The 10,142-nt window shown below is 41.3% G+C and overlaps 1 protein-coding gene across 2 annotated transcripts in view; it reads right to left on the reverse strand.

Annotated features, from left to right (window-relative positions):
• Positions 1 to 9,797, reverse strand: part of CTXND1 (cortexin domain containing 1) — a 36,566-nt gene extending 26,769 nt beyond the window's left edge. For both annotated transcript variants that reach the window (XM_077185545.1, XM_077185544.1), the window contains exon 1: positions 9,315 to 9,797. The gene's annotated coding sequence lies outside the window, so the exon portion shown is untranslated. The remainder of the gene's footprint in view (positions 1 to 9,314) is intronic.
• Between the last annotated feature and the right edge of the window lie 345 nt (positions 9,798 to 10,142).

Here is a 10,142-nt window from a genome sequence, read left to right on the forward strand (position 1 = left end):
TTAGAACAGACCTAACCATGGTGCAAACCATTCTGCATATCATGAGCTTTGATGTAACTTGAAAATTTAGGAAGAAAGATGCTGTTGCAGAAAACATTTATTTTTTTTTTTTTAAGAGTGAATAAAAAGTAGGTGAGGCAGCACAGATTCCTGTTGTTCACTGTTTTTCTCTCTTTGTGGGGTGACTTGTTCCATTGCCTCCTGTTATGTTTACTAATGTGTAGCCCAAATTGTCAGTTAAGCCACCTCTCAATTTAGCCAAAGGTTTTAATGTAGGAACATAAGGAGATTACAGGAACAAATTGTCAGGAGAAAAGAAAGCTAAAGACAACGGTTCTGATCCCTAAGCAAATAAGGAAACAAGACTTTCTTTACACAGAATATCCCATTCTTACCAAATCCAACAGAAAAAATTCTGCTAGACTGTTATTTCCTTCTGTGCTATTAATTTTAAAAATGCTGCAAGGCATGAATGTTTTGCAGATACTTGCTTTAAGATACAAATAGTTGTCCAAATGCAAATAGGAAAACACAATTTTTTTTTTTTTCCTGGGAGATGGAAAATCACTTGAAAAATTCTTCTGCACTGTGTCCAAAATATCAGCAAAGCATTTGTGCATTTCAGTGTCCCAAGGCAATGTTCTGAGAATGATGCCAACCATCATTGATTTCCATTTCGGAAAGATTCCTTTAAAAAAGTGTTTTGGTTTGAACAACCAAAAACAGGCGTAAATTATTTCTTTTCTCAACATTCTCATGCTCATTCTCTGATAACTATCAACATAAGAAACTTTATCTTTGGTGGGTGGGTAGTAGGGAATGCAGAAAATCACAGGTTAGTACAAAAAGGGTGGTGTGTTTATTCTGCATGTTGTGTTTTCTGACAGTATCTAGCACTCCCCTGCCCACCCAGGCTGTCACTTCAGCATCCCTTCAGCCCTACACCTGAGGAGGGTGGGCTTCAAGACCATGACAAGTTCAGCTGGCTCAGAGTTAGACCTGGGATTACCCCTTTGTGACATTAAAGTGTCAATAATGTATGCACCAACCTTGCCAAATCTCTCTCTGTCCTCTGCTTAGAAAGCATTGACTCCACAAAACCTCCTTTTAGGTGCCAAATTCATTTATTTCAATTCCTGTGCTGAAGTCAGCTTCCAAACAGGCTCCAGAGCACTTTGCTACAGCCTCTGCTTCCAGCTGGCCAAGCTTCGAACTGCACTGGAAAGGCTCATCTGTTCCTGGAGATGAAAAGTTTCTCTTTACTCCATTCACCTGAAAAAATGGCTTTCAAAGCTGTGCTAGAGCTATTTCCAGCAAGGTTCATGTTGATGTGTTTCTGTTATTACTGTGGCAGAGCACATAACATGGCCATAACTGCAGATGGGGTAGGGAACTTTTTATTAAAAGTATTGCTTCCAATGTGGTAGAGATTTTATTATGTTTCCAAGACAGCAAGAAACTAAGGTCATGCATCTTTAGAAGTTACCTCTTGTCAGCCAAGACAGAGTAATACACTGCCTATGAGCTCTAGACTAACTCAGAAAACCAAATAAATTTATATCACTAAATCGGAGTTCATAAAAAACCTCAGCCTAGGTTGGTCGCTCCTGTGGTTCCCTTACACAGCCCCTCTCAGTGTTAAACTATAACTCCTGTGAATTTTAACTGAGAAGAATTCAACGTGGCCCTCTGCTGCCAAACTGCCCAGTGAAGTCACTGGAGCACACAGAATTGGTTTGGAGGGCAGCAGGTTTACAAACACATTTAAACTTTGAATAGATGGGGCCAAGTTGCTATGACAGCAATGGTAACTGCAGGGTAAAGGGTGAGACTGATCCCTTGTGTTTGCAATGAGTAGGCTGAGAAGTTTCACCCACCACACATGCAGCATGTTCAGACATTTGAAACCCAGGCAGGCATCACAGAAGAATTTGTTCCACAATCAGTAGAAGGACACTTAAATGCTAAACACAAGGGGAAAAAAGCCTCGCAGTCAGCTGAGGTGTTTTCTCATGGATGGTGAGTGATTAAATATCACCTGAAAGCATAACATGACTTTTATGACATGACCCCAGGTGCAGGGGAACCAGAAATCTGTTCTGTGGAGGCAGGCAGCACATTCAGCTCCATCTCTGCTGTGTTTAATCTGTGCCCAGGGGCAGGGCTAGGGAGCAGGGCTTGTAAGGTGCTATTCCTTCAGCTCCACAGGTTCAGGGAAGGAAACTCAGAGTGTTAAAAACAAAATAGAGGCATAGAAAAGCTCTGAGCTTCTTTTGTTTCATGAATAACTTAGTATGTTGTCTTCATAATGTAGAAAAATGCTACAAAAACCTTGTGTTGTTTGTGGGCTCCAGTGGCTCCCAAGTCCTTTTTAGTGAGCAGCTGGTGGAAACCCCAAAATGAGCCCTCAGGTTTGCATCTATGTGTGTGTACTTGTACACAATTATAAATTTAATGCCCCCTTTGTATTTTCCCCCTACTCAACCTCTTCCTCTTTCAGACTGTGATGGTTTCTGTGCAGACTGTGCTTCCTAACAGCCCAATAGTGTCCTCTCAAGTCAATTCCAGTGTCACAGGGTAGTTTTGGAGACAAATACTGATGTCAGCAACCCTGACAGGCTGCTGTACAAGTCTGTCCAGCGAGCTTGAAATGAAGCAGCACATGAACATAGCCCTTCCTTGGCTGCTTGCTGAAACATTCAGCTGCTTCGTCAAGAGAGACAGGTGTATCCAGCTGGGACCTGCTGCTTTGGCTCTTACATTAAACAGAAAATGCCTTAGCACTAAACATTGCTTAAGGAAACTTACTGTGGAATATATGCTGCCTGCATTTTCTTTCCAGATCTTGATTTACTTAGGTTTTTTTGGGTTTTGCTTCTTTCAGAGAATCTGCTTCATTTGTATGCACTTATTATTTCTCACCAAAATCTTGGTTTTACAAGGATTATGTGAAGGAAATGCTTTAAATATATATAAAAAAAAGAGACACATTCCCTTGCTGGTTTTCTCTACTTTTTGAGATCTAAGTGTGTCCAAAAGGCTTTTTAAATCAAATCCCAAGCTATGGAGTATAATACATAACACCCTCCCCGGGTGCAGTATTTCTTCATAAGAGAAGTTACTCCATCTACCTTAATTCTCTCTGTAACCAAATTTTATTTGTGCCTGTATTATCCTTTCATTCCTCTTCTAAAATATCATTTCCTTTGTTCTGCACATAATTTAAATCAAGACAATATTAGAAAAGAAGAGGAAGGAACAAAACTTCATTGTCTAACAAAACTTATAACAGCCCAGCTAGGGATGTTCAATGTGTGTGGGGCTTAGGCAAACGAAGGCCCTGAGGGGAGCTGGGTGTTTGCCCAGGAGGGGCTGCTCACCATGGCCAGGGTTTGCAAGGTCATGAGATCCTGCACCTCTTTATTTCTGCATCATAAACATCACCAAAAATGCTCCCAATGTACCTCCCATAGAATTCTTCAGGGTTCTGCTGCAGAGTCAGTGGGAGCCTCCCCACTGCCTTCCATGGATATGGGATCAACACCCAGAGCAGAAGGCAGCTGGGGAAAACCTCCTTCACAGATGCAATTCTGGGTTTGTTTTGGGTTTTTTTTCCTTGCTATTACCAACCTGTTCCCATTCTCCAGGCAATTCTTAAAAGAGCTCATTACTGAGAAGTGGCAGAAGGAAAATGATATGAAGGGAAAGCAGGTGTTTCCAAACAGGAGAATCTGCTTCTTCCCAGAAAATACCCACAGTGAGCATGGAGATGAGACTGTCAGTGCTGTAATGGTGTGACAGGGTCTGAATGGGAGAGAATACAATGCAAGTCAACTTCAGTGTGCTGAGCAAATATAGCACATGAAAAGAGTAAGGAGAGATATTTCTGAATACTTTTGCAGCTGAACAAGAATTGGATCAGCTTTACTTGGGTATTTCCTTTCTGGCTGCCTTTTGCTTGCAACTTGCAAAACTGCAGTGATGATACAGTGAACTCAGAGGCAGAATATAATCCAGAAAACATAATTTTCTGGTGGTTTGCTGATGCAGATGGTAGAAAATCTCTCCATTTCTTTTCTTGAGAAACATTTCTGCTGGCTGTAAGACACAAAGATGATAATGTAATGTTTTAAAAAATAAAAACAAACCAGAAGGAAGTAATGTTTTGTAAAGTTGTGATTCTCAATATAGGGATTACCTAAATTTTATCCTTGTGTGATTTTCATATGTGGCAATGCTTTTGAAGCTCTGCTGAGGTTACTGTGCAAGGATATAAAAGTCTTTATTCTAAAATGCTCTCATATGCTTGAAGATGAAAGCTTTGAAGCATAAATCCTTAAGAATACCCCAAAATGAAAGACAAAATGAATGCAATGTTTATTTTTTCAGAGTTCAGTCTTTTTTGGTTTGGTTACTTTGAGTTTCTTGACTTTGAGCAATTATGACTTATCATTATTTGGACTTCTAACAATGGGAGACACTTTCCTGACAAGATTTTACTGACAAAAATTGGCTCCCTCTGTGTTGGTAGCTGAGGTTTCCTCTTCTTCTTATTCTCACTATTTTTTGTAGTATCTGATGTGGCTTTTGGCTCATGGCTCTCACCAGGCTTTTTAAAAATCACTTCCCTGGAAGTGTTCTAGAAGAGGCTGGATGGAGCTCTGAGCATCCTGGTCTGGTGAAGATTCCTTGCCCATGGCAGGGAGTTTAGCCCATGGGATGAGCTTTAAGGGTCCTTCCAGCCCAAACCCTTCTGTGGTTCTAGAATTGGTCTCCTCCCAGCTGAATTATGCTGGGACTGAGGGCTGAATTCTAAACTGGTGAAAACCCAAAACAATTCTGCAGCATATGGTGTGATATGGTTATTTGGTAAGAATTCATAGATATATTGGTGGTGCTGACAGAGAGAATGGGAGCTTGAATGTGAATATGGAAACAAAATTGGATGGGTGACATCAGCTGCCTTGGACAGGTTTATAAGACAAACTAAATGTGTGAAGCAGCAAATTCTGCAGTAATCAGGAAATCAATCAGATGGGGCAGGGAGAGAAATGGAAGGCTTTTCCACCAGGTAGCTTAGATTTGCTTGGGCATGTGATTCTTTACAGCCATCAGCACTGATTGAAAGTCTAAAGCAAAGCCTTGAAGGAAAACCTCTGATTTATGATAAAAAGAAATAAATCATTCCCTGTTTCTAGCAGGAGAAATGTGAGCATCTGTGTTTTCAACAACCTTCTGTCTCATTTCCTCATCTTTCCCTCTGAACAAAGTCCTGACTGACACTGGGGGATACAATGCTCTTCCTGTCTAGGAATCTCTCTGGCTGACATCTATGGATTCTGAGTATCATGAATAGGATCCCCAGAGGCTTAGTCTCCCCAGGGCTGGATGAAATAGATTTGAAACTCAAATGCTAAAATAATGCTGAGAAGAGGTGTCTGTCTCTGCAGCCATCATTCAAGCAAACCCTTGTTTAGCTCACACGCTGTTTCCTTTGCATTTCTGTCCAAGAGGAAAGAAAAGATCATTAAAGGTTCCATGAACTCATGAAGGTTCAGAGCTGAGCATGTGGCATTTGGAGTTTGTTCCAGATGTTTCAGTGAAAATCAGATGCTGATTTTCAGTTTGTTGCTCATGGCTAAGTTTGTTAGAATACAGACTTCCACAGCCTCTTTTTAAAGTTCAATGTCCTGAATTATCCTCCAAAAAGCCAGATGCCAGAATTCTTGCCTAAAGCTTTAAGGAATAGATGCAGAAGGTGACAGAATTGTGGGCCAGCTCTTCTGCACATTCTGAAGGTCACCCTGCCTTGCCAGGTGCACTTTGAAGATACTTTGCCAAACATAGCGTGTGATCTTTCTAATTCTGCATGGGTTTTGTGTGCATATCTACACCTTTTGGATAGCACTTGGGAAAGGAAGGAACATCACTTTTGCTCCTGTTCTAAATGACAGCTCAGGCTGCAGGCTTTAGGAAGTGCTCAATCTTAGTCCTTTAATCCTCCTTGAATGCTTCTGCACTGCTGCTTTACTCACAGTAGGTTCTGGGGTTTGTGTGGGTGTGGAAAGTGAGGAGAGTCACTGTGGCAAATGAAGTATCCTAAATTGTAGCTATTACAGAGTATTAAGTAATTGCCCTTGGAAAGAAGTGATAGTAGAAAATAATAGCATATTCATTTTGTTGTTGAAAATGGACTGCCTAAGCACATATCTGAAAATCCCAGTTAAATTCAATCTCGATGCTCACAGCAGATAAGTATAATGAAGATTCTCAGAGATTTTCTTTCATACATATGAATAAAAAATTACTATGCAGCATATCTAAGTAGTTGACGCCATCAGAAAGTCTACCCTTGAAAAACAAGAAAGGAAGAAAATGTCCTTTCTTTTGTAATCACAAAGAAAGTATTGACTATGCATGTGGCACATTTTGGATGTCACTAGCTGTAAGATGTATTTCTTTACAAACATGACAGTTCTACTAAGCATGGTACAAAAACTCCCCACTTTTGGACAAACAGAGCTAACTTATCTCTTTGAGAACGTGCTCAATGTCGTGTCTTTTAACGTGACACCGTCTGCGCCATTGCTTCCTGGTGCAACAATGACACACACTTCCACTGGGCTTTGGAATCATGCAGCATGTTTATCCACCCACTGTGTATTCTTTTATCCAGTTTTGTACTGGAAGTTTTGCCTCTGGTACTTAAATGACAGTGGTATTTCTCACTGTCAGGGAAATCTGTCTGTGCCTCTACACGTCAAAAGCTGGTAGAGAAACAGGGATGCAAATTAAAGAAGTTCAGGTGACTACAAATGTTGAGCAGCTACTCTTCATTAATTAAATTGACTTGCAGCTCATTACTGGCAGTGTAGGACAAAATTAGTAAACTTCCCTTTGCGTGTTTGTGTCTCAGGTTGCAATACAATAAAGTGAACTTGACTTCTGAGGCAAGGCTCCTGCCAGGGTTACTTACAGACAAGATGAGGTGAAAACATAATGTTTGCTAATAAGCGTATTCTAGGCTGAGAAATTAGATTTTATACCTAATGTTCTCTATTTTACATTTGACATGAACAATAATATTTGGCAAATAATTCTGAGGTTCCAGTTCAGGAAACACATTTTGATTAAAGACTCAGAATTGCATGAAAGCATAACACCAGACATAATCTTCCTTTTTGTCTTGTGATTCTCATTATGAATCCAGTGACTTTCCAACATCCAACTCTTTCTTTGCATTTCTTTCCCTCCCCTGTTTTGTACCTCAGAGGAAATAATTTGAAAACAATAGCTTGTTAAATTACTAGAGTTAGTTTACCTGAAAATATCTGATGATAATGTCATCAAAACTGTGTGTTCTGAGCATGCTTTAGTTACAGGCAAAATCCCTGCTCTTTCCTCATGACAGATATACCAACACCAGCTTTGTCACGCTCAGTCAGAGATATCTTATAATAAATTCTCAATAAATACCTTCCAAGTTTGCTACTGGCTTTGCTGGAAATCTAGATGGAGAAAACAGGGGCAGATGAGGCACACACAGACTGTGAACCTGTAACTGGAAAAATTGCACTGATCTTAGGTTCAGGTCCTTAAATGTGAGTGACTGTAGCACCTATCAAAGGCTCATAAACAGAAGGGAAGAATCAGGGGTTGGAGAGAAAGGGAGGAGGGGAGCAGATCAGATTCAGATGTGATCCACCCTCCTTGTAGCTTTGTCCATCTTCAAAGTTGTACAGCTAATGAAGAATAATTCTCACTTATTAATTTTGCATTATCTTAGCAATTGCAACTCAATAACAGCATATGTCACAAGGCTTCTCTGAGATGAAAAGGAGAAAATTCTCTTGACTGCAGTGCCAGAGGAAATATCTCTTTTCAGCACCTGAGCATTAATCTCAAGGGAAAAACTCCAAGACACGCATGTTGCATGGGAGTGAAAAGGTGCCAGAACTTCCAGGGTATTTTTTGGTCTCATCAGCTGTGCCTGGGACTAAACATTACACACATCTTCAGCAGCATCTTTGCAAACACTCTTTCAGAAGAAGCTGAACTTTATTTGCCTAATTTTTGAGAATTATCCTTTCAAATTAGTGATGCTACAAATTTTGCTCAAAACTAAAATGACATATATCAGAGGAAAATTTCTTTCTTCATGATTTTACAAGAACTATATAAACCCCAACTTACAAACAAATACTGAGTGTGAAAACCAAGGAATGGTTTCATTAGTGCTCCTTTACAGGAGACCAATGGCTATTTATTATTGCCATTTGACTGAGCAGCAAAAAGAGAATCCCTAACTTTTGGCAGTTGCTCTCTTAAAAAAATTTCGCAAACATTGCCTTAAAGAGTTAAACATGCATGAAGCCCAAAATGGCAGAGAGGCTGAAGGCAGGCAGTTATCCTAAAGCCAGAGCTCATAAGTCACTGAGGAAGCTGTACCAAGAAACCAGAGGAATGAAGCTTGGTATTAGTTTCTAAGTAACAGAACAAAAACTGTATGGTTAAATTTGCTTTAAATGCTGAACAGATCTTTCCAAAGGCCTGCAATTAATGCCCAAAAGCTGAATTTTGGAAACACTTTCAAACTATGTAAAAATCCTTCATCATATAAAGCAAACTTTAACTCATGCTTTCCCTCTCCTACTCAGTACAAACAGAAAGCTGCTACTGCAGAGTACAGTAACAGAACATCAGAATCTGAAGAAAGCCACAGCTCTGCTATGATAAAGTACTGCTTACAAACATTTATCTACCAAAAAAGCATCTGCAATTCCAGACCACAGTGCAGAATTTACCACAAACTAGGAATTAGCCATATCTGCTGAAGTGAAATAAAAGTATTACCCACCATCAGGGCACTCACTCACATAGTTTCAATCTACAATTCATCATCACCCAAAGGCACAGCCCCTGTAAATCCAGCACCAGACTACCTGGTACTAGTACAGAAAATAGTTTGCACCCATGCTGCAGGATGAAGGAGAACACAAATGCCTGCTGACATGAAGTTATTAAGCACATCTCTGTCCAACACAAGCACAGAAATCCCCCCAAAGCCACCAGCCCCAGTTCAGCACAGGACATAGAGCAAGCACTGCCCTGCAACACCCACACACAGCAAAAACAAACCCCACAGCCCCTGGCACTGCAAACCCACTCCATCCCTGCACTTCGCCTAGAAACAGCCACAAAAACCACTCAGCCCTGCCCCTGCTCCGGGCTGGAGGTTGTGTCTCTCGCAGCAGAAGCTGCAAAGCCCCGGCGAGCCCGGGCAGCGCTGCCTGCTGCAATACCCCAGCACTTACTGCATTGCTTTTCAGCGGAGCTGCTCCTCCCGGGCACACATGGCTCGTTCAGCCCCAGCCCAGGGCTCTCTGCTCAGCACAATTCAGCTCCAAAGTCTCTGCATGTGCAGGGAATTGCCCGCGCTCGGCGCTGGGGGTTTCTGGCTGCAGTGCCTGCTCACCCTATCCATTGCCTCTGGTGGATGCTAAGTAAGCAATCCCCTGGGTCTTCATGAGGGAAGGATGAAGAGTCACAGCTTTGGAGAGCAGATAAGGTGTTCTGCCGAGAGCCTCTGTGCTTCCATGGCATTTTAAAGGCAAAGGGGCTGGGGATGCTTCATCTTGCTTTACAGTTCTGGATCGTGCAAGTTGTCGTATTCTGCAACTTACAGTGGAATTCTCAGCCAAACACTAATTTATGTGTTTCAGAGAGAGCTCGAGTTAACAAAAGAAATTCAAACCAATGAATTTTTAAATATTGAGGAATGCACTGTGTCAATTGAACTAAATCTTCTGCTTTTCAGAAGTACAAGTGAAGGGGAGGGGTTTCCCAGCTCTGAAATGCACTGTACCAGCCCTGCTGGATACAGTCAAAAAGTAGAAGCCTAAAACTTCATGGATTAACATCTCAGATTTAACAGGCTCCAAGCATTGCTCTATTCTTGAAGGAGGGATTGTCACCCTTGTCTGCAGAGTGTCTGTCACTTTGGGGGCTCCTGCATGCAGATGGGGCAGAATCAATGAGCAGTAATAATAAAAAGGCAGAATGACCAAGAGCCACAGTGCCACTGATTTCTCATTAGGGACCCTATTTTTTTCTGTGCTGTACTGAGATGTTTGCCTCAGTGC

This window comes from Agelaius phoeniceus, chromosome 13, assembly GCF_051311805.1.
Source record: "Agelaius phoeniceus isolate bAgePho1 chromosome 13, bAgePho1.hap1, whole genome shotgun sequence".
Taxonomy (NCBI): domain Eukaryota; kingdom Metazoa; phylum Chordata; class Aves; order Passeriformes; family Icteridae; genus Agelaius; species Agelaius phoeniceus.